Genomic DNA, 27,358 nt, shown 5'->3' with positions numbered 1-27,358 from the left:
AAATCTCATAAAATGAATTGGAGAACAGATAGAAAAAACAGATAGTGTTCAAGATAGACAAAAGCCCTCAGAGTATATGCAACTGTTGTTTCAGTGTAAGTAGAATAAATGGAGAAGAAAAAATCAAAAAGAAAAGAAAACTGTCCAATAGAGGGAGATCTGAATGTACAGTTTGAAAGACACATCATGTTCTCGAAAGAACATGTCTCAGTGAAGTAATTAGGTATTAAAGCTAAAGAAAGAATCATAGAGGCACAGGGGCAGAAAAAGCAAGTCACTCACAAGGGAGAAAACCGTGTCAGTTGGTCCGAGGTTTATTTATCCCCAGTAACATTCAGTAGCAAAAGTTAGTGGAGTATTGTCTACAGAGTTTAGAGACGAATGACATAACAGGCTCTCGCTCAGGCAAATTGTTACTCAAGTCTAAAGGCAGCAGTCATTCACAAAGATAAAAATATGCTGAGACACTGGCACTCTTAAGCATTTCTTGAAAAACTACCTGGTCAGGGAAGCCAAATGATCAAGAGATTAATTTAAACAAAGAACTGTGGGATACAGCAACCATTATATGAAAGGGTGGGTTATGAATCTTGAATAAACTTATATATAGAACCATTATGCCTATTTTACAAATATAATATTAAAAATGTGAAAATTCCTGTTACTGCAAGCCACTGAGATTTGGGGATTGTTACTGCAGGCTAAACTGGCACAAACTAATTGATACATCAATATTGGTCTAAAAAAACAAAGTGTGTTTCAGTAAGAGACTCAGAGACCTTCTGGGAAGGAATGTGTTCTAAGATTAGAAAGCTCCTGGTTGGCCTTGGAGAGGCTAAGAAAGTCTAATACGGGGTGCTATCTACCACTTAAATATGTCCTTGGCCATGTCCCATGAACTTACATCTTGCCCTTGGGAGAGAGCTGCAGTGCTAATTAAAGCAAAATATCCACTTCATTAACGCTGAACCATTTTGTGGATAGAGCAATGAGCTTTGAGATCTTCTCCCAGAATGTAACACAAAAGGGAAGAGAGAGAATCTATTTCTTTGCTCTGGACTTGCTGATGGCCTCCCATCTTGAGGGTTCGGAGCCCACTGAGAAGTACTGTCTCCAGGAGCCATGCTCAGGCTGGAGATCAGAGCCCAGTGTGAAATGGCACTAGTAGAAACAGCAAGTGATGGTACAGGGTTCTGTGTTAGGCTATGGATCTGGCCTGAGCCAGATGTAGCAGTGACGGTTTCAGTTGCAAGTAACAGGGTTATAAATAATATGAACAATAAAGGGAATTTATAGGCTTCGTATCTGGAAATGTCCAGCAATGCAGTGAGCTTCAGGCAGTTTAATCTAAAGATCCAAGGATGTCACTTAGGACTTGATTTCTTTTCATCTCTGTTTTATTACCATGAGATTGGCTTCATCCTACAGCTGGCTCCCCTTGTGTTTGCAAGATGGCCACTTCCAATCCTAGGCTACATCAGTCAGATGCAAAAACCGAAGCACTGAACACTGAACACAGTTCTTGAACTTCATTCTCATTGGACCAATTGATGTCAGATATCCAAACCAGTAACTGCGGAAGGGAATGACATGTGTAATTAGTTTAAACCAGTAGTTCTCAACCAGGGGCAATTTTGCCTCCCAGGAGACATTTGGCAATGCCTAAAGATATGTTGTCACCATGGATGAGTGTGTGTGACTAGCATCTAGTGAATAAAGACCAGAGATGCTGCTAAATATCCTGCAACACATAGGGCAGCCTCATTCCCCGCTCCCAAAAGAGAATTAGCCAGCCCCAAATGTCCCACAGTGCTGAGGTTGAGAAATCCTGGCTTGAACCAATCAGGATCCTCCCTTACAACTGAGATGAGTCAGTAAGATTCAAACTGCTTGGCTGGTACACATGCAGGATGGGTGAATTGCATGCTGAGAAGGCAACATGCCACCCTCCACAAGAGCCCAGCAGACCACTAGGTGGCAACTGGGCTTGTATGTGAACATAAGTGAGACACTCCTGGGGTCTCCCAGAAATTTTTGGAGTAGAGATGGTAAGATGCCAAATTCTTGTTAGACACAGGACAGGAAAGCCAGGGTTATTTTCAGTAGGGTGACCTCCTTTGTTCCCAGAGGTTAGTGAGGCCTTCTTTGGTCAGCCCAAGTTACAGAGTTGTTGGATTTTAGAATAAGACCTGGAGGCTTGGGTACCATTACCTGCCTGAGTTGGGGAGGATGGACTAGGCAGGTCCATCTGGAGAGGTGAGCAGTTAGCTTCATAGACACGAGGGCTGCAGGCTGGGCTGTGGATGGCCATCTTCTCCCAAAGCTGATGAGGATCCTTTGATCCAAAAGGAGACTGCTATCATCAGATTTGCATTTTATAAAAATCACTCCTATGTGGATGGTGGGTTGGAATAAGGGTGGAGATGGGGGATATGGGGTGGCAGGGGTGGGACAACCAGTAGAAAGACCAGTTAGGAGACTACAACTGGGGCATGGGTGAGACCAGATGATCCCTGGAACTAAAAAGGGGCTGAAGAGAAGGACATGGGTTTGAGAGCTCCTAAGGGGGAGGTGGTGAGAAAATTTGGAGGTGGGTTGAATGAGGAAGGTAAGGGAAAGAACAGAGTGGGAATATTCCCCACATTTCTAACCCAGACTACTGATTGGGTGGTAGAATGACCCAAAGAGATGAACCTCAGAGGAAAGGAGTGGGGTGGTGGCGTGGGCAGGAGACAATAGATGGGGTTTCAATCGGGACCTCGAGAGGGTCGTCATCTAATCAATGGCATTGAATCAGTGGAAGGGTCTGCCCTGAAAGGAAAAAGAAAGGGCACTCAGGAGAGAAAGTTGGGGAATGCCAACATCTAAGGAAAGTCTAGGATGAGAGATAATGGAGGGCTAATAAGATACTCCAGAGGAAGCACCTTGGGGAAGCAGGGAGCTGCCCAGCATGGGATAGGACAGTAAAATCAAATAAGATAGTCCTGGAAGCACCTGAGGCCGCTGTGACCTTGGGGAACATTTCCTGCCCTGACGGCTGCGGAGGTCAGATTGCCAAGCACAGAGATGACGGGAGGTAGGGTGAGGTAAGCAGTGAGTTCAGATCCTAGAGGCTCTCTGGGAGGAGAATCCAGACCCTCCAGACCCTCTGGGTGATAAGCGAGGCCTGAAAGGGAGCAGGATCAGTTGGTGGCAGGTGGGAGGGAAGACAGGACAGAGAGAGGGTCCTGGCAAATGTGAAAGCTACTTGTATTACATCTACAAACCAAGCAATCAAGAGTTAGACAATTACATTAATGCCGGACTTCCACTGAAGGAAAAGAAATTGAGCATTAATGTAAACTGGTAGACACTCAGGGTTCTTAAATCAATGTCTTTAGCTTTTGTTTAGTAATCTGGCATTTTCTTCTGTAAAAGTAGCACATGTTACTTAAAACTCCAGCTTTAATTTTAACAACAGAATAAAATGATGTTTTATGTTAAATATAATTTATGGATGTATTAAGTGCATATAAATTTCGTATATATTAAATCATTTTCTAATCCATCTCACTGTTTCTCTGTTGGTGAAATTATTTTGTTTATTAAGATGGTCAGAAATTGGGGCGCCCAGTAGGCTCAGTTGGTTGAGCATCTGCCTTTGGCTCAGGTCAGGATCTCAGGGTCCTGGGATCGAGTCCTGTGTTGGGCTCCCTGCTCAGCAGAGCGTCTACTTCTCCCTTTCTCTCCCTCTCTACCTCTTCCACTGCTTGTGCTTTCTCTCTAACTAATAAATAAATAAAATCTTTTAAAAATGAGTTTTCTGTTAAGAAAAATCTCATCCAAAAAAAAAAAAAAAAAAGAGGGTCAGAACTTTCATGCTGTGGGAGAGTTTGTGCAGGGGAGAATCTGAGGCTCTGGGAGACAATGAGATGCCCTGGTCCAAGTTCACAGTCCTCCAAGGATCTTGGAGTCTTCAGCTTCAAGCCCAGGGAGGCCTCTGATTTCCCACACATTTAGAGGAAGCGATGCCTAAGGTTAAATGATGAGCAAGCCCTTCTGGCTGAAGCCAGTAGCCTCTCTCTTCTCTGAGCCCAGGACCTCCCTCTCATCCTTCACGTGAGATCATTTTTGGGAATCTCATCACTGGTTTTATGTTCATGTTTCAAAACGTGCAGTAGTGATACTTTGGAAATCCTTGGCCTATAGAAGAGTCATTTCCTCATATGAGGCTGAGGAGTTTGGACTTGATCTGTGCTAACCACCCCCTAGTGCAAGCAGGCCACCTCCTGTTGCCCCAGGCTGAATCTTCACTTCCCTTTGGTGAATGATCCAGAACCAAAGCAGATGTTTAATTCCACCACTGCCCTTTTGAACTTGATTACTCAGACAATACCCAACAACTGCCCTAGGGTAATCAATGATGTGCTGATATCTTGTTGGTAAGTTGTGGTCATGACCGGCAGGCCTGGAGACATGTGCATTGCACAATTCTGGGTCATCATGGAAGCTGGGAGAGTATCAGTAAACTGGGGCAAATGTCATTGAGAATTTAAAAACTGGAAAGAAGATGGATTATGGTAGAAGTATCCTGCCTAAGTAGGCTCCTTGATTGGATGGGTAAAAACATAACTTTGCAAATCTGTAGAAAGTGGTCACTACTGGGCACTGCCCTGACTTTGCTAGAAAGACTAGTGAAATTCCACCCCCCCTTTTTTTTTGGAGAGGGAGAAGGTGGGGAGGAGCAGAGGGAGAGGGAGAGAGAAAGCCTTACGTAGGCTCCATGCCCAGCATGAGCCTGATGAGGGGCTCAGTCTCACAACCCTGAGCCCTGAGATCATGACCTGAGCTGAAACCAAGAGAAATCCTTAACCAACTGAGCCTCCCAGGCACCCTTCATGCTCATTTTTGATTGATTATGAAGTGAGACGTATTGGTGGGGGACTGTCTGTTTCACCCAAAGTCTTTCAAGTCACCCTAGTGAGGCCAGCTGGAGACCCTGGCCCTTGTCTGACCCTGTTTCTTTCCTCTCCTTACAACTAAGACCAGGTGGATGTTTAGCTACCTGGAAGGTTGATCAAGGAGTAGATCCCAGCAAGGGTTTTGGGAAATGTAAGGAGTCCAGTTGGTCTAGAATTGGATAAGGCAGCACAGTTACCTCTTGTTTTGGGGCTTGCTGTCACCTAAAGCCCCAGATCTAGAGATAAGGGCTGGCCTTGAACCCAGTCTCACATAAGGTCTCTTTTGCCCTAGAGCCATTTTAGGAATTCCATTCCATCCAAGTGTTGGCTCCGTGTCTTGTCCTAACCAGCCAGCTGCATCCCCTTCCTCCGTGAGCCCCGTGTTGTGCAATCTGGCCCACCAGGGCTGCTACAGACATGAGCTTGGTCCTCTCTGGCCACTCGCCTAGGCTTCTCCAAGGCTGGCTCGCCTGGGCAGTCTCTGCTACCTGTCCGCTCTCTTGACTGGCTCGACCGGGCTTCCTGCCCCTGATGACAACTGGTTTCTCCCTAGCAAGTGGCTGCTCCAGGGTTGCATCTAGTCCCCAGATTCCAGCTCTCACACAGCCTATGAGCTGTGGCCCCTGTTCTCACAGGTTGGGGCCAGAGGGCTAGTCAGGGGATCTCTGAGTTGAACAGCAACTTGCTAGTGAATGTTGGGTGTTATGGTCTGGAACCCTGCTCCTCTCTGGTCACAAAGGTTGGTCCAGGAATCAAGACTTGAGTCCACAGAGGCCATCTATTGGCTGGACACAGGGGATATGAGCTGCCCATGAGCTACACTTGAGGTAAGATTTTGCCCACAGGAGTGTTGCATATTGGACAGTGACTAGCTGGCCCCATCAGATTTTCTCTTGGGAATTTCAAAAGTGAGGTAACTCATAGAAGTCAGGCAGTACAAAGGAGAAACGCAGGAAGAGGAAGGGGCAGGAGGGATGCTTGCCTCAGAGATGCGGAAGATGCAACTCTGCAGCCATGTTGAGCCTCCTGGGTATCAGTCTGGTTCCCCCTCCTGTTCCCCCTCCCTCAGGCTTGACTAAGGCAGGTTCCCCCTCCTGTTCCCCCTCCCTCAGGCTTGACTAAGGCAGGTTTTTCTCACTTTCCCATCTTCTGAGGTTACCTTGAGCCAGGCCTTGTCCCCATTCAGTCTCTCCAGGGGTGAATGACCACACCCAAAGGGTGTCGATTTTGAAAAAGATTGAGGTCAGATGGAGGGAGGGTTCAGCAGAATGTTCTGTCCTGTTTAATGATTTAGTAGCTAAAGAGATGAAGACATAGATGACAGGTTTATCACATGAGGGTGTAACCAGGATTGAGAGGGATAAAGAATGGATGTCAGAGTCAAAGGTCAAAGAGACCTAGAGTCAGGCTGGAGAGATGAGCCAAATCCAATGTGATGACACTCAAAAAACAAATGGAAATTGCTCCCTCCGACCAGATTGCAGCACTATAGCTCTTAAAAAATACTTGGCATGTCTCACTGACTACAGGAAAATAGTAGGGTGAGGGAGTTGCCCTAAAGAGAAAAACCCAAATGTTTGAATCTTATAATAATAAGAGTATGGTCTCTGGTTCAACCTGCACCAATGGCCTGGGACAAAATGTCATGCCCGGAAGGCTTCAGAGGGTTACTCTAGTAGTGGGTACTCATGGAAGGGTCAGGGGCTAGTGGTACACAGGGCATCATCCTCCCTTCTTCCTTTCCTCCCCTCCTCCCTTCTTCCTTTCCTTCCTTCCTTTCCTTATCAAACACTGAATGAACATCTCTCGTCTGGCATCATGGTAGGTATGTGGCCTCACGGGGGAGCAAGGAGGCCAAAAAAATTTTGCAGAGAAGCTTACATCCAGAGGAATGAGCAGGAGTTTAGTTTTGTGAAGCAGATTTAGGAGGGAGGGTGGTGTGGGAGGGGCATCCCAGTGTGAGAGAATGGTGAGAAGTTTGAACTGGCTGAGGTGGGAAGAAAAGCTGTGATCATACAGTAGGAGACATATATGCCACACCAAGGACAATGGCCTTTATCTTGAGGTCAATTATTAAAACTTTTTAAGCAGGGACAACACAACCATACCTGACATGATGTCGATCACTCTGGAGGCAGGATGGCGAGTGGGCTGGAGAGGAAAAAGATCAAAGGGCAGGTAAGCAGAATGGCAGCCTTCCTTCTCCTTGCTGGTAGAACCATCCTCTGGGTAAAGGGCTAAAAATATTGGACACCCGCTTTCCCAGCCTAGATATGGGCATGTGACCCTAATTAGATGATGGAACTCAAGGGAATCCCCCTGAGGAAGGGTTTTTCAGGTAAAAGCTTCTTCCAGATAAAAAGAGAAAATTGAGGTAAGTGGTATTTGCCTTTAGACTTTGCCTTGTGATAATGTGCTGTCGGCATCCATGACCATTGTCTTAGACACTTCAGGGGAGAGCCCCAAGAATCAAGGCAGGCTGACCCGAGTCTGACATCACTGAGTGGCTGACTTGGCTGGAGCTGGGGCGATTTGCCTCCTGGCTGCCCACTGCAGAGTAGTGGTGGCCAACACTGAGGGCTGTGCCAAGAATGTCACTGTATGGTGTTTAATTTCTCATAAGAATTTCATAAGAAAATTAAAGAACTCATACGTGTATTACTATACATGTAACACCTGTAGGTTATTGTCTTACAAGGAGGAAATGGATGCACGGAGAATCAAAGTGACTCGGGCACAGAGAATGCCCAAATCCACACAACAGGTGAAAAAGAGCCAAGATTCCACATTACTTGATTGAGTCTCTATTGGCTGGCCATCTTGTATCTGGCAGCCAGGGGCATCCTTCGTGGTGGAGAAAGATACTGCTGTGGTCTAGGAAAGAGAGGATCAGGCCCTGAGCTGGGGAGAGGAGGTGGATTAGAGACGCATGGGGGGGGGGTGGTGTACTCTGCCTCGATGCCGTGCTGGCTGGGAGCACTGAGGGAGGAGAAGGGATACAGCACAAATCCCTGAGCGTGGTGAAGCTGTGGGGGCTCTGCACGCTGCCCACCTCGGGAGGCAAGACAGGAAGCCTGTATAGGGGGGTGGGGGCTATGTCCTGATTCTCTTTGCATTAGGCAAGGTCAGCTTCTGGGGAAGGAGCTGGGTGGGGGCAAGGCTGTGGTCAGGGACCACAGAATTGAAGGTTTGGAGGTGGCTGTTCCCCAGGTGGCCTGTATTCCCACTCCTCCTTTGCAAAGCTTCTCTTTATCTCTTCCTCCTGCCCCCTCGTCTGGCATCATGGTAGGTATGTGGCCTCATGGGGTGTGCAGGGGCGTGAGGGAGCCAGCGAGCCCATGGTGCTGTTGGGAGCTAGAGGCCTCTGGGAATGCAGTTTGGAGCTTCTGGGGATACCCAGCAGCACTCAAAAGCTGGCTTCCTCCAGGCAGCTTTCCCAGGTTGGTGAGGAGCTGATGGGTTCCCATAGCTTAGAGCTTGCCCAGGAGCCTCACTTCCCAGGACTCGCCTTGACTGCTTCACGTCATCAGTTTTTGTGATCCCTTGCTCTGACCTTGGCATTTCTGGAAGGTGTGTTTGTGTCTGTGAAGATGGCTTCTTCCCCTAAGACTAGACCCTCCTTTCAGAGGCACACTCTGGGTGGGAGGGAGGCTTAGGGGACAGTGGCTGGGCAGCACCCCAGGGATTTGCTGGAGCTTCAGGGCAGAGATCTCATGAAGAATTATCAAGAGAGGATTGCAGGCAGGTGAGGTGTCCTTCCAGGCTGCGGGGCCTGACATCCTGCCTTCTGCCTCCACAGCCTGAGGCTGGCTGAGCTCCCTGCATCTGCAGCTGGCCAGATTTGGGGGATGCGAGAAGATGACGCCTCCCCAGAGTCCTTGCTGCTCCAGCCTCAGGCGCCTCATGGAAGCAGCCCTGACAAGCTGTCTCCTGGGAGGGGCATGACAGGTCACCCAGCTCCGGGGCTGCAGGCCTCTCCTGCCTCTCAGTCCACATCCTCTTTCAGGGGAGGGGCAAGGCCCCTGGTGGCAGTACCGCAGCAGGATGACCACCAATGTTGGTTCAGGGTAGGCCCTGGGGTAGCTGGGTTCAAATCCTGCTCTGCCTGTGTGTGTGTGTGTGTGTGTGTGTGTGTGTGTTTACCTCTCTGAACTGTCATTTGCATTTGTAAAATGGGCTAATAATTGTATCTAAGGTTGCTGTAAAACTGTAAACGAGATGATCCACGCGCCTGGCGTCCTGGACGTCTCCATAACCGTGGGCTGCAGCATCTCACCCCCGGTGCTCCCGTGGGGGGCAGCCCCCCACTCCCGCTCCCGCCTGCTGGGGGCACCCTCCTTCCCGGGCTGCCGGCAGCCGACACACAGAAGGCGGCACAACTGGAGGGCAGGGTGTGCGTGTGTTCGAGGGGAGCTGATCCGTGAAGCAGACCCTGGAATTCACTACCCTCCTCCGCCGAAGCCCAAATGGAAACAAACACAAACGCTCTTTGTAAACAAAGACGCGTCTTCAGTCGGTCTGAACTGGAACCAAAGCTCTGCGTTTCTGACTATCCTGGCTAAGGCATCTCCCGGGGGCCCAGACCTGACTTTCCTCCGGGCCCGATGCCGGCGGTGGCTGCAGCCTCCCCTCCCCAAGCCCAGCCACGTGCTGGGGACTCTCCAGCTGTGGGAAATTCTTCCAGCTTCCAGTGGCTTCTCTTGCGGTGCCAACCGCCCTCGGAGGAGACGCTATGGCCCGCGCCCCTCGGGGGAGCTGAGGTCAGGAGCCACGTTCCCCCCAGACCTGGGACACGTGTGCAGCTTAGCAGTAAGGCCAAGGGCTCCCACACCCCGCGCTCCCGAGACCTCACCGTGTGGGGCAGAGGTCACGATGCGAGGACAACGATACTGCGTGTTCCCGGCTCCACTGGGGATCCTGATGTCGCCGGTTGGCCTCGGCTCACCTTTCCTCTCCCTCCACTCTGTTCCCTGCCGGCGGCCACAGGCACCTGGCCCGCCTCCAGCCCCTACCAGCCCGCTCCACCGCGAGGCTCCGAGGCCCGCCTGGCACCCCCACAGCCTGGGCCACTCCGCAGGGCCACATGTCCGGCCCTTCTCAGCGGGGCACCGAGAAGCACCCAGGAAAGCTGCGATCCCTTCTCCCTGCCTCCCCTCCAGGCCATCTCCACACTGCCGTGTGCCTGTCCCCACCCTGTTCCCATTTCTAAGAGGTGGGAGTCAGGCTCCTGCCCGGCATTCAAAGCTCTTCACAATCTTGCTAATTTTAACTTCCGATTCCTGCTTCCCGGTGCTCTGGGAGCTCCCAAGCTCGGCCCACACGATCCGTCTGACCGTCAGGTTCCCCTGGCACCCGCAGGGGCAGCGGGCCTGGGCATTCACTGCTCTGGAATCGCCGATGGTATCCAAGTCTCGGCTCCTATTTCTCAAAGTGTTTCTCCCACCACCGGCATCGGAGTCTTTCTGGAGACTGGGTCGGAAGGCTGACGGGTCCCCAGGCCCCTTAGACTCAGAGCTTTTGGGAACGGGGAGTTGGTTCCTCAGCCAGCTGCCCTGGTGGTAGTTTTAGCTTTGGCTGACTTTCAAGGGGCCTTGTGGGACTTTGGGGGTGATAGAAAGGCGGTAGGGTACTGTTTCTCTCTTCTTCACCCCTCCCACAAAGCCCAGGTGAGTAGAGCTCTAGGAAAACTGTGTTCCACGTGAGGTCTGGCCCACCACGGAGTGCGCCTGCCTGCAGCCGGGCACACACGCTTCATCCGTAACTGCGTGGGGCCACCCGCAAGAGAGGGCCTCAAAACCCGGTTTCCTTCATTAAAGGGAGGCAAAAAGATGGACAAGAGGTCTTTGGGGCAAGGCTCCCTGCTAGGGGTCCTGCAGTCTTATGATATCCCCAACCTAAGGGGTAAAGGACACAGTCTCTATCCTGAGAGTGCAAACTGGAAAACGCACCTATGAATTGATTTTTTTCTGAGAAGGTGACAAATGTGTGGTCTCAGCAGGGGAACCAGCTACACGGTGATTCCTGAGGTATCACCATCATGGCCCACCCATCCTCCAAGTCAACCATTATTTCGTGTGAACAGGTAAAATTGCACATCCATGTCACACACTGCACAGAGGTGCTGAAGGGAGGCTAGGCCAACGGGCTTGAGCCCAGGCAGGTGGAAGGTAGCCTGGCATATGCCTGGCCGCCTCTGTGTGCCCTGGGGCTGACACGAGAGGAACATTGGCCTTCTGTCCTCTGACTGGCTTCTGACATCCAGTAGCCAAAACTCCATGGGGCCATCCCCCTGCCCTCCCCCTGCAGCCCCTCTTCCCTGAGGCTTGGCTTGCCATAATCCTGTTGTCAGCACTCTGTCAGGGCCAGAAGGCCGTGGTTACCAGCAGCACTCGGAACAGCAGAAAAAGAACAATGCATGACTCAGAGTTCCACGCTTCTGTTGTACTTTCTAATTTTAGGCCATTGTTCCATTCCTCTTTGCCTTTCCCAGAATTCTAACGGGTGGGGGCAGGCCAGCTTGCCAAGATGGAGACCAAGGAGGGATGGGTACAGGGCGAGAGGTATAGACCTGAGGCTCTTGCTTGGGGGTCCACACTGGGAGTGGTGGCTTGTTCAGGTCTGGGGCTCTGAAGATAGATGACCGTTGTGACCGGGGTCTCCACCGCCCTCAAGAGTGGCCCAAGGGTTGGGAAATCAGTGGCTCTGACCCTTGCAACCCTTCTGGTTACTCAGCTATGCCATTTGAGCTACAGGGAGTGGGATTTGGAAACCCCAGAGCTCTGAGTCATTTGGGTTCGCAGGCGAGTAAGAAGACCTACAAATCTCAGAGAGACAGAGGCTCACGGGCTAGTGCGTGAGCACTAGTGTACCTGTGGTTCGTGAGTTTGTGGCTGCGGTGTGGAGTGGAGAATTGCTCCATGGCCCCTGGCTTACCCTCATCCCATCTTAGAGGGACTCATGACCGTCCTACTCCATAAGTGGTCCCAGCATGAGAGACACTTGGGGGTGGGGGTGGAGCATCATTGCCAGAAGTCCATCCAGGCACAGCTTCCTTCCCGGGCTCCTGGGCATTAGTGTTGATTATGAAGGGTGGGCAGAGAGCTGTCTTTGGAGTCCAGCTGCCTAAGTCTCATTGCTTCCATGCTTTACAGCCTGCATTGCCCCAAAGCAGAATGTGGTGTGTGACTCATAGCTCCTCACTGTCTGATGCATGTGCGCTCACATGTGTATTGTGTGTGCTAATGCACGTGCTCGCTAGAGCATTGAGTTCCCTCCCTGAATTGGGAAGAACCGTGGTGCCTTCTGGAAATGAGCTTTGGGCTGGGATGTGAACCACTTCACCTCAACTCACCTTTCCTCCCCTCACTTCCTCTGAGGTGGTTGCTCAGGTGCAATCTGGTGGAAGGAACCAGTGGGAAGCCTAGGGCCCAGGCATCCAGCCACACCCTTGGACTAGTTCTGTGGCCTGGGGCGTTTCTTATTCCGTTTGGGCCTTGGTTTTCCTGGAAGCAAAGCCTATCCCTGCTTTCTTCCTCAGAGAGCTTGGAAGGGCAGGGAGCTGCAGGTCCTACTACATGTGGCTCTTGGCCCTGGGAAGGTTTTGTGGCAGAGGGTGGGACCTCTCTTCCCTTGTTGACTAGGCATAGGGGCACAGCAGGCAGGTGCCCAGAACCACATGAGGGCTCGGGAGGTGGGCTGGTGCCCCCTTCTGTTTCCTTCCTGCTCTCCTTCCCAGGGTGCTGTCTTCCCCTGAGTCTCCCATCCTGTCCCTTCACTCCCTCATTCAGGGACGCTCCCTTGGTTCCCATGCCCTCCAGACTCCTCCACCAACTGTGCACCTCATCCCTTTTCACCAGCCTTAGGGCTCATTTTTTTCCCAATTCAGTGCCTCTTTTCCCTTACCCCAGTTTCTTCCCTCAAGATCAGAGACATTTACTGTCTCCTCCCATGCTAATTCCCTGTGTTCCCCTAATGTCAACATAAGCCATGGCTCCATTTGTTCCAACCCACGAAGTCTTTCTGCACTTATCCTGGCCCTAAGTGGACTGCTGCAGGTCTCCGTTGCTGTGTAACAATCTACCCCCAGACTCAAAAGGTTTACAACAGCTGCCATTAGATTACATCTCACAATTGTGTGGGTCAGGGATTTGGACAGAGCTCAGCTGTACTATCCTTCTGCTCATAATGTTGATTCAAATCACTCAACAGTCCTCAGCTGGTGAAATGGCTGGTCTGGAGGTGTAGGGTGCTCACTCATCCACTCCCAGCTTTGAGCAGTGCAAGAGGCTGGGAGAGAAGCTGCCGGGCTGAGGTCAGCTGGGACTGTCACCCAGAGTGCACCTACAGGCAAAGTCTCCTGCAGTGCCTCAAGGGTAGGCATTCTGGGTGACAGCCCCAGCTTAGCTAGCCCACATTTGGGAGCTGGGAATTAGATCCTGCTTTCAGTGGGGGTGACTAACAAAGACTTCCAAGCCCTTGTATGTCTACCATGCCATCTCACAAAGTCGTGAGGCCTCTCTCACGATTTGCTCTTAGAGATGGACTGGTACTTTGTAACTTTTCTAGGCCCCTGATGGTCCAGGCTTTCCCAGCCGGGGACGAACAAGAGGGAAGTCTTGGCCAGGTGTTGCAGGCAGAGGCTATTGCTAGTAGATGTTTAACAAAAACAACAAGAGAGGCCCTCACAAGCTGGAATGGGGTTGCATTAGTCAACCATTGTGTTAATGACACATATCACCCATGAGCTGTCTTCCAAATACCAGGTACAAGTGCGGGACTGTGAAATCGCAGCTCAGAGGACTTGTTTCGGGGAGTAGTAATGTAGGGCCCCAAGTGGGTGAGGAAACAATCATCTGGGCAGAGTGGGCAGGGCACTTGCTGTCTTGAAGATGGCAGCTCTCGCTCATGGGCTCTTGGCTGCTGCTAGTTCGAAGCTGGCACACTGACTTCAGACCAAAGTTTCTGACAGCGTGAAGCATCAGTGCACAGGCCCTGGGTCAGCATACCCACATTCGAACCGCTGATCCACCACTTGCCATACTTATGCAACCTGGATAGAGTTGCTGCATTGCCCTGAACTTCAGATTCCTTTTCTTTAAGGCAGAATAGGAAGTAGCACTTATCTGAGCTTGCTGTTGCAAGGATTTAATAAGATAATGAAGGTAAGCAGGGGTCATTACTGTCGGTATTGTCCTTAATCATTAGGTTCCAACTACAAGGAGGGGGAAAGAAGAGGAAAAGGAAAATCTCCAGGAACACTAATAATTGTAGAGACAAACACCATTAATTAAAGCATATAAAGAGAAAATAATTTATGACCGGCAATGCAAGTCAACTTACAAATGCCTTCACAAACTTCAGCACCTCACTTAAACAGGCATTTTATTTTGACAAAGTTCTATATATACACGGCTAACCAAGTCTAAAAGTTGTACCCCTCCCCAGTTCTGAGTCTCATTTCTTAGAGATGGCCACTTTTAGCTTTTTCAGTGATATTGGTCTCCATATTTTAAAATGTTATGCTTAAATAGGCTTTTTTGGTAGATTTAGATATTATCTGTTGGTTTTCTACTATAAAAAGTGAGATTTTTAGCTACCACTCCTTCCCCAACATACAGACATACTTGTTCTCTTTCCAGTCTTACAATAGAATCATAACTTTTTTAAAAATATTTTTTTGACTGGATGAATATTTACTCCTGACATTCTGACCACTCTTCACGGCTGAACCACATAGTGTACTATGATCACATTTCCTTGTGTAACTTTTTGTTTTCCCTGAGGCTAATAACTGTCCATTTTTGGTTGCTTAGTTTTCATACCTATCACTAATTAGTCCTGTAACTCTCCAAAGGAAGTGAAAAATCCTCTGAACATATTCAGATATATTGTAATTAACACTGATAGTCAACTCCATTTTGCTCTTGTCAACATCCTTCATCATATGTTGACAGTCCTTGGCTGTCTGCTCATATTTAAGAATGGGGCACTAAAAATCTACTTGGAAACTGGGTGAAGCTTTTGGAGTGTATGTGACAGCCTCGGGGAATCTGTGTGAGCTGATTTGTTGGGGATACCACTGACTATCAATATCTACAGGCTTTTCCTCCAGGGTTAGTTGGTTTAATCAGAGAGAGATCCACAATCTCCTGCACCCAGGTTGAGATTGTTCCATAAGTCCTGTTGTAGGAATGTGGGAGTCAAGCTGGGAGAATGGACTGCATGCCACCATCACCTAGTTCCTTATTTACAGCCATCTGCGGCTGTTCCCAGTGCTTCTGCATTCAGAGTTTCTCTTGTTTCAATCTCCCTCGGGAGGGAAAATTCTAGTCTTGTGCCAGGATGGGAGAGGGCACACTGGGAATCTAATTACCCCTCAAAAGGCTTTCAACTAAACCTCTTATTTTCAGCCTCACCTGCAACTCTTTCAGGGGTAACTGGTACTTCTAATTGTCAGATTTTCAAGGGCACTGAAGCCTATTTAACTTATCTTTGGTGTTCCCCAACAATTTCTTTGGGTTTCAGCTTTCCCCTGTGTATTGTCAGTTATGGTTTAGTCACCCACTTTTTGCCTTCCAATATTTTGTGACTATTTATTCCTCTTTTATCTGTCCTTGTGTGTTTATAAATTAAAATTTTATTTCACATTTGTTTTAGTGGGACTTCTGAGAGAATGGTTCGGTCCTCCACATTTAATTGGAAGTCCCTCACTTCTTAGTGAGGAAACTCAAAGTCACAAAGGATAAGAGCTGTGCAAAGGCACAGAAGCAGTGAAGGGATTGAACCCAGATCTGGCTCTAAATCCTGTGCTATCTCTAGTATGCCACACTTGCTTGATCCACCCTTTTGTCATTCCTTCAATTATCATTTATCATCAGACAATTTTGTGCAGTAGGATTCACTAAAGTTTCCAGGGGAGTAATGGAGGGAGGGCTACATCGCAGAGCATTACTCAACACTGGGCTTTAGATGTTTTCATACTCAGCTATTCTCACCACTGGGAATTTACCACTGACTACTTCTTTTTCTTTAGCCTCTGTGCCACTTCCCACTCTGGTCTTCTTTCCACTCTCTAGTCCTCCCTACATTTTGGGTGGCCTCATTCTCCTTGTTTCATGCTGCCCATGAAAACTCAAAATTTCTCTAACAATTTTCTATGGAATGATTGAGCTATTTTTTCTATATTCTTTTCATACCATGGAAATGGCAGGAAGATGAGAGTAGGAAGGAATTGATTTTGACCTAGAATCCCATTGTATTAGGGCAAAATAGTAAATTTCTGAAAAAAGACTCCACAATTGTATGAATGAAAACAACTTATTTCTCTCATTTAAGGGGAACATATGGAAGGCTATGCTCCATCCAGCCATTCAGGGAATCAGGCTGATGGCAGCTCTGCCAACTTGAGCATTGGCTTCCCAGTATGGTCTAGTCCTTGCCATCTTAGTCAGCTGGAAGAATGTGGAGAAGTGAACGAGCAGGGACTATAGGTCAGACCTGGCAGTGGTACATATCCTAGCTGCTCTCATTCTCTTGTAAGACTGGTCATGTGGGCTTGCCTTGGGAAACAAAGGGCACCAGCAAGTGTGGTGTCAGCCTGCACAACTGCTTCTCAGATAGAACTATCACTGTAGACAAAAAGGAGATGCTATTTTGGTAGTATCTAATTGTTTCTGCTACAAAATCAAGGTATTATTATATCTTCATAAAACAATGAAAATTATGGAAAAAATGGAAATTACCTTCCTAAATGGAATGCCACCCTATGATAGGCAAGGGATCTCAAACCATAGTTGAATTTTTGAAATATCATTTGTTTTCTTTGTGGGACTTCTATCCATTTATCCACCTATCTACCCACCCACCTTTATATATCTGACATTGGCTCTTAAAACAAAGGAAAGAAGCCATTAGTCAGCCAAGAACTTACCGGTAAAATTGGAGGCTGCGTTTCTCAACATCTCTGCCCCTACACAATTTTCTTGCCCTATCCTGTGTGTCTCCAATTGAGATTTTGTTAAGTTTACTTTAGTTTGATATGAATTTAAGAATACAGACTCATTTTTTTCCCACTGCAAGTGCAAGTGCCCCCCATCCCAGCACTCCTCTCCCCACCTGTGTTTTGTTGGGTTCACATAGGAGGTATGCCTCTTAGGGTTTGAGAAATGTTGGGATTGAGTGAGCTGTAGCAAGTTTACATCTTGCATGAAAAGTAAGTGTACAGGTTACCCAGGAAACCTGCAGAAAGCCCAAGCTTAGAGCAAACAGGTGCAGAATTGAGGACTAGTTATGAAACAATTTGGGTGACTGTGGACAGGGTAGCAGGAGATGAAGAAGAGGCAGGAATTTCAATCCCATGAGTGGTTTTGGGAGATGTGGCAGGAACCAGTGTGGTGAGAGATTGGCTAAGGCTTGAGGCTACAACCTGAATTTGGTGGGGACATCTTTTTTGTTTGTTTGTTTTTAAGATTGTATTTACTTATGTATTTGACAGAGAGAGAGATAGAGAGGGAGAGAGAATCTGAAGAAGACTCTACATTGAGGGCAGAGCCCAACTCAGGCCTTAATCCTACAATCGAGAGATCATGACCTGAGCTGAAACCAAGAGTTGGACACTAAATTGACTGAACCACCCAGGCACCCCAATAAGGACATCTTTGATGTCACTATTTCATGTAGACAAGAGAGGCAATGGCCTGGCTGACCTTGAGACACCTCAGAAACCATAGGAACAGAGATACTCTGTATGGATCACTTGATTCTCACCTACTCCACCCTTCTAGGCAATTGAAAGCCACCTTCAACCCAAAAATAGCAGAATAAAAGCACATAAAAGATCTATTTTATCCAGGACTAAATAATCTGAATGGAAGTCAATATATAAACTATTGTTGACAGACTATATCATAGATCCTAATCGTGGAGAAATATATACACACTCTGATTAGTTAAACAAAATCACCATACACACAAGTAAATTAAGCAACTGTAAACAAGAGATCCATTCAGAGAAACAGGAAAATATATAAGAAAACATAAAACAAATTTATTCCATTAAACTTAAGTTAAAAAAGAAATACTCAGGGTGCCTGGGTGGCTCAGTCAGTTAAGCATCTGACTCTTGATTTCAGCCCAGGTCATGATCTCACAATACAGGGTTGTGACCTCAGGGTCATGAGATTGAGCCCAGCTTCAGGCTGCATCCTCCTTCTGCCCCTCTCCCTGCTTATATGCTCTCTCTCAAATAAATAAATAAATCTTAAAAAAAAGAAAGAAATATTCCACATTTGTATTGCTAATTCCAGCAGTAATTGAATCTATCTTTGGGGTTTTTAGTTGTTAATCATTTTCCTTTCTGGCAAGATCCAGGTGCTTAAGACTCTGTCTCCTGTAATCCCTCAGGTCTGCAATTACTTTGGGTTGGTTTCTTTCTTTCTTTCTTTCTTTCTTTCTTTCTTTCTTTCTTCTTTCTTTCTTTCTTTCTTTCTTTCTTTCTTTCTTTCTTTCTTCTTTCAGATTTTATTTATTTGTTTGAGGGAGAAAGAGGGAGAGAGAACACGAACAGGGAGAGGGATAAAAGGAGAAGCAGACTCCCTGTTGAGCAGGGAGCCTGACTTGGCGTTTGATCCCAGGACTCCAAGATCATGACCTGAGTCAAAGGCAAATGCTTAACCAACTGAGCCACCCAGTTGCCCTAGGTTGGCTTCTTTCTTAGAATGTCTACATGGTGATTCAATCGGCCATTAGCAGCCCTGGGACTTTGTTTTATAATAATTCCAACAAAAGTCACTCTCATTGACCTGGCAGTGGCCAGTGCTCATTGTTATTAGACATATGACCAGGAGATTGCCATGTTTCCATTGTCATATGCCTGTTTACCCCTGCACTCTGAGGATGGAGTCATCTCCATTCAGCCTACATGAATGGAGAATTGAAGGAGAGGTGGTGGTCGTAAGAGGAAGAATTGGGTACTGGGCCAGCAAAAACAACTGTTTACTTACCCAACCTAATTATTATTCATGTGAAAGGCAACACAGAGGAACTCTTAGATATGCTAGGATTCAGAAAGTAAACCACCCATTACTCCTTCTGAAAAATTGCTTGAAGAAATATAACAGAGAAATGAATCAAAACAAGAACTCCAATACGGAAGCTGTGCGTGCTATAAAAGAAATGGTGGCAAGCAATAAAATCTTAAAACTTATGTTAATGTATAAGTTATTGCTAGTAACATAGTTAGAAATTTAACAAGATGAGAAAAAAATTCTTTGGAGAGCTAACCAAAGTGAAAAGAAGTTTGTAGTAATAAACTACACTGAACACCTCTGGTTATTCCAATGAAAATCCTCAGATTAGGTGAAGGTGGAAAGGAAAATGCATGAAATGTAAGAAAGAGTAACAGCAAACTGGAACCCACCAGGACCAACAGGAACCATATTTGTCTCTCACTGTCTAAATAGCTGGCACCAACTGAACATGCAACAGGACCAAAAATCTGAGAAACAGGAGGGGATCCAGTGGAGCTGAGGGCCACTGTCCACACTAAGATCATCTGGCAGATATGCAGCACTCATGCATAGCAATAGTACCTGGCCCAACAGGTACCAGGCCCAACACTGGCCTTCCATGTTAAAAAAAAAAAAAAAAAAAAAAAAAGGCTACTCCTCCACTCCTGTCTTCCAAATCTCATGTAAATTTCTCTTGGGGCCCCCTGAACTCACAACCACATAAGGAAGGGAATTCTGTGAAATGTAGGGCTTCCAGCTTAGACAAGGAGTCTCAGCGAAAACCCATCACAAGAATTAAATAAGAGAGAAAGAAAGCAAATGCATTCAATGGTTAACTAAATAATTTACAGGAGAGCAGTAATGCAAACCTAATGAAGGTAAAAGGAAAAACATACAGACAAAAAACAAAACTTAATAAATTAGAAAGTAAAGATTCCATACACTTAATAAACAATCCAAAGTGTTCATTTGTATCAAGACTAATAAAATAAGACAATCTTTAACAGTGCCAATCAAATACAAAAAGAATACACAAAATGTTATGAATGAGAAACAGCACAAAACCCTAGAAAAAGCGATTTCTAAAAAAGATAGCAATTAACAATTGGAGATTCAAATTAAAAATACCAGTTGTATAAAAAAAAAAAAAAAAAAAAAAAAAAATACCAGTTGTAAGAGCATCAGAGCCTTAAAATAATCAAGGATAAATATAACAGATTATGTGCAAGACATATACATGGAAAATTATAAATCCTTGCTGAGAAATTGAATAGAGCTGAAATGAAAAGAGGGATATACTGTGTTTGTGAACTGGAGGACTTAAATATTATTAAAACTTCAGTTGTTTCTCCAAATTATCTATGAATGTAAAACAATCCAAATTAAAACCCCAGCAGGCTTTGTGTGTGTGGTGGGGGGAGAAGAGATAGAAATTGCTAAACTGATTCAAAATGTATATGGAAATGCAAAAAAGGTGTGTATATATATATACATGAATATTACTCAGTCATCAAAAATGAAATCTAAGCATTTGCAATGATGTAGATGGAGCTAGAGGATATGATGCTAAGTGAAATAAGTCAATCAGGGAAAGAGAATCATCAGATGATTTTGCTCATAGGTGGAATTTAAGAGCAAAACAGAAGATCATAGGGGAAGGGAAGGAAAAATAAAGTAAAATGAAATCAGAGAGGAAGACAAACCATAAGAGACTCAACTCTAGGAAACAAACTGAGGGGTGCTGGAGGGAGGTGGAGGACAGGATCACTGGATGATGGGCATTCAGGAGCACACGTGATGTGATGTGCACTGGGTATTGCATGCAACTGATTACTCACTGAGCTCTACCTCCGAAACTAATACTATACTATATGTTAATTAATTGAATGTAAATAAAATTTCAAAAAAAGAAATACAAAAAATCTAGAAGAACCAAAACAATTTTGTTAAAAAGGACAAAGCTGGAGGACTTAATTAAACTTTGTTTTCATGACTGCAAAATGATAGTAATCGAGACAGTGTGGTGTTGGAGTGAGGATAGAGATAGAGATCAATGGGACATATATGGTTAGTTGATGTTCTGCAAAGGTGCCAAAGTTATGAAATGGAGATTTTTTAAAAAATAAAACATGGAAGTAGAACAATTAGATATCCATATGTAAAGAAGTGAACTTTAATCTTCACCTCCATATACTGTACAAAAAATTAGCATGAAATAGATCATAGATCTAAATGTAAGAGCTTTAACTATAAAACTTCTAAAAGAAAACAATGAAGAAAATCCTTGAGATGTTAAGTTAGGCTAGTTTCTTAGGACACAAGACACCACAAAGTATAGAAGAAAAAATTAAATTGCACTTTATCAAAATAAAAAGTCTTACTTCTTGAGAGACATTTAAGATATTGAAAATACATGGCTACAGGCTTGGAGAAAATAGTTGCAACTATATTTGTCATATAAAGAATTCTTACACATTAACAAGGGGAAGGCAAACAGTTGGATAAAATGTGGATAAAAGATTTGAATAAGTACTTCACCAAAGAAGGTACAGGGGTAGCAAAAAGGCACATGAACAGATATGCTCAGCATCATGAGTCAACGGGGTATATAAATTAAAACCACAATGAGAGATCACTATGTACATATTAAAATTAAAAAGACTGACCATATCAAGTGCCGGCAAGGATATGAAACAGTGGCACTACTCTCATAAGCTGCTGATGGGAATGCAACATGGTATAGCCACTTTGAAAAATGGTCAATTTCTTAAAATTTAAACGTATATTCCAGCACTCTTATTCCTATTTATCCAAGAAAAATGAACGATGTGTCCTCACAGAGGTTTGTACAAAAGCTTTATTTGAAATAGCCCCCGAATTAACTCCCTGAAGCTGCTGTAACAAATTACTAGACATCGTGGTTTAAAACAATACACGTTGACTCTCTCATGGTTCTGGGATCCAGATATCCAGTTTCACTGGCGTGAAATCAAAGCATGGCATGATCCTGCCTCTTCTGGAGGCTCTAGGGGAGACCCTGTGTCTTTTCTCCACCAGTTTCTAGTGGCTACTGGCCTGCCTTTGCTAGTGGCCGTATCACTGCAGCATCTTCAAATTTCTCCCTGCTCAGTCTTCATGCCTCCTTCTCTGTGCACGTGCCAAGTCTTCCTCTGCCTCCTTCTTATGAGAATACATGTGATGGCATTTAGTGCCTACCCTGATATTCCAGAATAATGACCCCATTTTAAGATTCTTAATTTAATCACATCTGCAAAGATGTTCCTTCCATATAAAGCAACCTTTATAGATTCCAGGTATCAGTATGTGAGTATCTTTTGAGGGGTCATTTTCTCAGCCTACCATAGTCTCAAACTGGAAATAATCCAAATTTTCATCAACTGATGAATGGATAGACAAATTTCAGTATATCCATACAATAGGATACTAATCAGTAATAAAAAGGGATGAGTTCCTGATACATGCATGCATGACAACATGCATGTTGTGCAGATGACATCAGATAGAAAACGCAAATTCTTTCTGATTCGATGCTTACAAAATTTGAGGAAAGGCACAGTTACAGTGAGAGAAAGCAGACCGGTGGTTGGCTGCCTGGGGCAGAAGTGGGGATGCGGTGGGTTTTGAGGGAAATTTATGGCACCACCAAAATACTCTGTTTTTGGTAGAGGTTACAAGAAAGCATTAATTTGTTAAGACCCATTGACCTAGAGACTTAATATGGGTGAATTTTTAAATGTAAATTCCACTTTAGTAAAGCTTCTGTTAAAAAGGAAAAGACATTTGCAAATCTAGAAGAGTTGGTTGAGTTTTAGGGAAAATACAACTAAAACAGAGTCAAGAAGAAAAAGAAAGGCTGACTAGAGCAATAAACATGGAATGCATCTAGCGGTTTGTCAGGAACTTTGCCCCTTTGCCCCATCTCTTACGAACTGTACCAAAGGCACCGAAGGTATATGTACTTGCACGTGATTGATTTCAAACCTATGAGAATTCATGTGCAACTTATATTGCTGCAGTGAATAGATAAAAAAGGAAAAGTTTTTATTTAATGAAATCTATTTCACCCTAATACAAAAGCTTTATAAAATAGCAGCAAATAGAAAACTACTGAATAATATACTCATGAATAAAACATCAATAGAATGTTAGCAAGTCAAGTGCATTCCTATGTGGAAAAAGAACAGCCTCTGCTAGAACTCCAGAAAGAATGCAAATGCTCCATGAAAGGGAATGTAATCATAGTACACCACGCGGCTCAGATGTGGCATGTTAACCATTAGAACAGGGAGACCAGGTGGGATCCCCGGGTGGCGCAGCGGTTTAGCGCCTGCCTTTGGCCCAGGGCGTGATCCTGGAGACCCGGGATCGAATCCCACGTTGGGCTCCCGGTGCATGGAGTCTGCTTCTCCCTCAGCCTGTGTCTCTGCCTCTCTCTCTCTCCCTGTGTGTGACTATCATAAATAAATAAAAATTAAAAAACAAACAACAACAAAAAAGAACATGGAGACCAGGAGAAATATTTTTGTGTGGCAGTAGAAGAGTACTCCCTTTCCACAGTAGAAAGTCAACAGATCTTTAATCTACTAACAGTTTAAATTTGGTTAATTAAGAAAGAGGAATATAAACAAACAATTTAGATATATGCAGTTAAAGACCAGAAAACCACCAAAGGAACCGCAAATGTCTCAATGGGGAAAGGAGGAGTGAGCTGGGCATTGTTAGTTTTCATCATGAGATTTTTTTATTTTTTTACTTTTAATATTATGTTCAGGGTATTCCTCTGGTGGAAGAGGTGTTTTTCAGGTATACAAGTCTGTAAGGATGTTCATCTCAGCATCAATTCTGAGAGTGAAAAAAAAAAATCACTGTCCACTTGGGGAGATCATTTGAGCATTTGCCTCATGAGCAATCAATGTGCCCAGGAGAATAATAGCTGTAGAAGATGATAGCAGAAGTGTCTGTGATTAGTGGCCAGATGGGTTATTAAAGTCACACTGCTGCAGGAGTTCAGGAGAGAGCGAGAGAGAAAGAGAGACAGAGAGAGCGTTCCCACCAGGACTGGCTTGGGGAAGGAGATGAAAGCTGTGCTAGGTGAGCTGGAACACAGATGGCTTGGGGGTAGGGGTTTAATACTTCCTCCAGGCAGGAGTTGGTGGGGGGCAGGAGGCCAGGGTAGGGAGAAGCGGGCACATTTGCCTGGAGGAGGGTAGGGGGACGGGATGGGGGGAGGATGAGAGATCCCGTTGAGGGTCATAAGGTGATGCGGAGAGCAGGGCTTTGAAAGACTGATGTGTTCGGTCAGAGATGCAACCAGATGTCATTCCCACCAAGCCCTGACGCTGTGTGGTTTGTGGGGTTTCTCCAGAAATGTCTATGCTCTTTCCCTGTACCTTTGAGATCGAAACACACAGTTTTGGGGTGGCCAGTAGCCAAGGTTAGGTTCAGTAAAGCTGGAGGAGTTGGGATTAGAGTAAGTCTGAGGACAGGTTCAGCAGTGAGTCTGTGGCCAGGGGTAAAGTTCAGTCTGAGGCCAGGTTTAGTTAGGGTTCAGTGTGCGATCAGGGTTAGGGTTTGTCTGCAGATGCTGGCTTCTGATTGGATCCCATGTCCTTTTGTGTCAATGAATGTTGCTTAAGTGCACAGATGAACTGCAAATTTTGGCTGGCTATTCTTCTCAAAGCCCTTCAGCCTCTGCCTTTCTTTCTCTCCCTTCTCTTGGCTTCCCATCTCCCTCTCACCACATACACATACAGGCATCTCTCCCAGACCTCTCTAGGCCCAGCTGTCCCTAAGTCCCAATCTAGTGCCACACCCTGTTCTCACTGACTGGGTTCCAAGCCCCCGGCAGTGGGTGCCTGGCCTGTGTTGTGAGGAAGGGGCTGCCTGGTGGGAGGTGTGGTTGGGGGGCTCTTCATCCCTGTGCCCACCTCTCTCTCCAACCCAGCTGGAGTTGGGATGGCTGCCTTCCTTACTCAGTGCCCGGGAATCTTGTCCTATACAATGTCTGGGTGCTTTCGAGGCAGGTTACTGAAACTTTAATCCTGGCTTTCCTTTTATTCCTGACCCCCCCAATAGCCACGGTCTCAGCCACTCCCTTTCCTTGTCCCCGGCAGACACACCCGAGTCAGGCCTTGGAGCAGGACTCCCCATCCAGCCCACAGCCTGCTGGGTGTGGAAGCTGTCCCTTGACTGGGTCGGGTGGGGTGGAGGTGTGATGGGGGGGGCACGAGACAGGGCACTGTCTCCTTGTCCCACTGCCACCCTCCTGGGGGCACGCCTCCCCGGCTGCTGGGACTCGGCTGCCTTCCAGCTTGGCTCCCTTCCTGGACCTGGGCTTCGTGCTCCAACATGCAGGAGTTTCAGGAGAGGCTTTGGGGATGCAGAGCCCAGCCTGGCACTGAGGCAGCCAGGGAGGGAGGGGCTGAGCTCCTGCTGCCCTTCTGACCCCCTCTCCCTCCTGTCTCCTTCGTTTGTTCTCTCTGGGTCCTCGCCCCACCCCAGTCTCTGCCTCTTCCCGTCCCTGCTTGAGCCTCTCCTTACACCCTGCCCCTTGTTGCCATGTGTCCCTGCCACTGTCCTGCTCCCGCGCCCTATTCTGGCCTCCCTGACTGGTTTCCATCTGCCTTCTTATTCCCTTCTGTCTGCATCTTTTGCTCGCAGGCTTCTCTTGCCATCATCACAGGTTGGAAGGGCAGGTCTCATCCCCCAATTACAGTATGGCAGTAGAGCCATACAACAAATATCTGTTGGTGGTGATAATAATTTGCGGTGGGGGGGACCCTTCCCTCAACCCCCCCCCCCAATGATCCCTGTTAGGACACCTCATTGGTGAGTCACTTCTTGGAGCAGAGGCCATTCAAAACCACAAGACGCTCTCTGAGCTCCTAGCAGACAGGTGCCAGCACTGTGCAGTGGGCTGGAATGTATGAGGGAGACCAGTCTCCAGCCTCCAAGAGTTTACTATGGTGGGAGGGGGGCGGGTGTGGTGAGAATACAAATGCTAAAAAGAGGAACACTGTCAGATGACAGTAATCATTCAAGGCAATACCTGGAAGCCCTCGTGGAATGTGCAACCTAAACTCCCCTCTGGTTCTGAGGACTCATCGGTTGTGGTGGGCTGGGGGAGCTTGCAAATCCATATGGAGTCTATAGGGGGAGAAGCGGCTGCTGAGAGCTGGGTGGGATTTGTGGAGGAGGGAATTGCACGCCGGGTGCGTGGCAGTCCGGCCAGGCTGGGGTTGGGGGGGCAGGGGGAGCAACTGTGTAGAGGTGGGGACGTGCTTGGTGCCAGGGTCTTGGGAGGGTAGCTTGCTGGGATCTCTGTGATGGTGTTGGTGGACAAATGGGAAAAGGTTGAGAGACCACTTGAGTGCAGAGAATGGCCTTGGACTTGACCTTTTGCGCAGTAGGGAGTGAAGGTAGCTTCTGGAGCACAGGGATGATGGGCCTCAAACTCCGTGTCAGGAAGCGACTCCAGTCTGTAACACATACTGCTTCCTCCGATAATACCAAGCACCAGAGCGTGATGATCTCAAGACCAGGAAATGGTGCCAGTCCTTGAAGACCACCCTGTCCCCCACTGAGGACCAAACTCCAGCCTGTAGCATCTGTCTACAGTGTGAGGCCTGCAGGGATGCCGGCCATTGGGCTTGTGCCCTGGCAGGTTAGAGAAAGGGCTTGTGATGACTACATCACCCTGTGCTTAAACCCTTTCATGGTTTCCCCTGTACCTGGGCTGAACTTAAAGCTGCAATGAGGCCTGAAGGCCCTGCATGGTGTGGAGTCTGTGTCCTCTTACGTCTCCCTACAGCATACTTCAGCCACCTCCCTGCACACTTTCTCTCAGCCTACTCTTCCCCATTCGGGGGCTTCCCTGCCCACTGCGGGCGGGGTTTGGTCCTGCCCCGCGTCACATTCACGGAGCCCTGGCTCCTCAGGAGGCAACTTCGGGTGGGGTGCTTTGCTGCTAATTGACTCCTGTGAAGTACTTGGAAGCATAAAGGATGACACCAGTGAGGAATGTAGCTGCTAATCCCAGTGTCTCTTGAGTCAGAGGAGGAACTGGGGAGGGAACAGCCCCGAGAAGTTCCCAATGGTCTCCTCCACATCTCTGGGAGATTTACCCTTTCAGGGTCTGCACCCCCTGGGACAGCCCCCAGGAGACTCCCTTTCCAGGAAGCAACCCTGAGCAAATCACCAGTCCCGGGAGTTTCTGTCCCTCGGGACAAGGTAGAGGGAGGAGCCAGGGGAGGGTCAGGAGATTAGGTCTGAAAAAGTCTCTTGTACCTGAACAAGCAACAGGGACCTGAAAGCCCACTTCAAAGCAGCTAAAACAAGAGGGTTGGTTTGTCTTCACACATAGCAAGGGGTTCTGACATGGGGGGTGATCCA

The 27,358-nt window shown here is 47.0% G+C and overlaps 1 long non-coding RNA gene across 1 annotated transcript; it reads right to left on the bottom strand.

The window, feature by feature from the left end:
* Nucleotides 1-268: 268 nt before the first annotated feature.
* LOC144280628 (uncharacterized) lies at nucleotides 269-11,317 on the bottom strand. The gene is made up of 4 exons (XR_013349059.1): nucleotides 7,049-11,317; nucleotides 6,100-6,237; nucleotides 2,212-2,335; nucleotides 269-1,573 (listed from the first exon to the last, which is right to left on the bottom strand). It is a non-coding gene; the product is annotated as an uncharacterized LOC144280628 (long non-coding RNA).
* Between the last annotated feature and the right edge of the window lie 16,041 nt (nucleotides 11,318-27,358).

This window comes from Canis aureus, chromosome 12, assembly GCF_053574225.1.
Source record: "Canis aureus isolate CA01 chromosome 12, VMU_Caureus_v.1.0, whole genome shotgun sequence".
Classification (NCBI taxonomy): domain Eukaryota; kingdom Metazoa; phylum Chordata; class Mammalia; order Carnivora; family Canidae; genus Canis; species Canis aureus.
The sequence above is the reverse complement of the archived record's forward strand: the minus strand, read 5'-3'. Positions and strand labels throughout refer to the sequence as shown.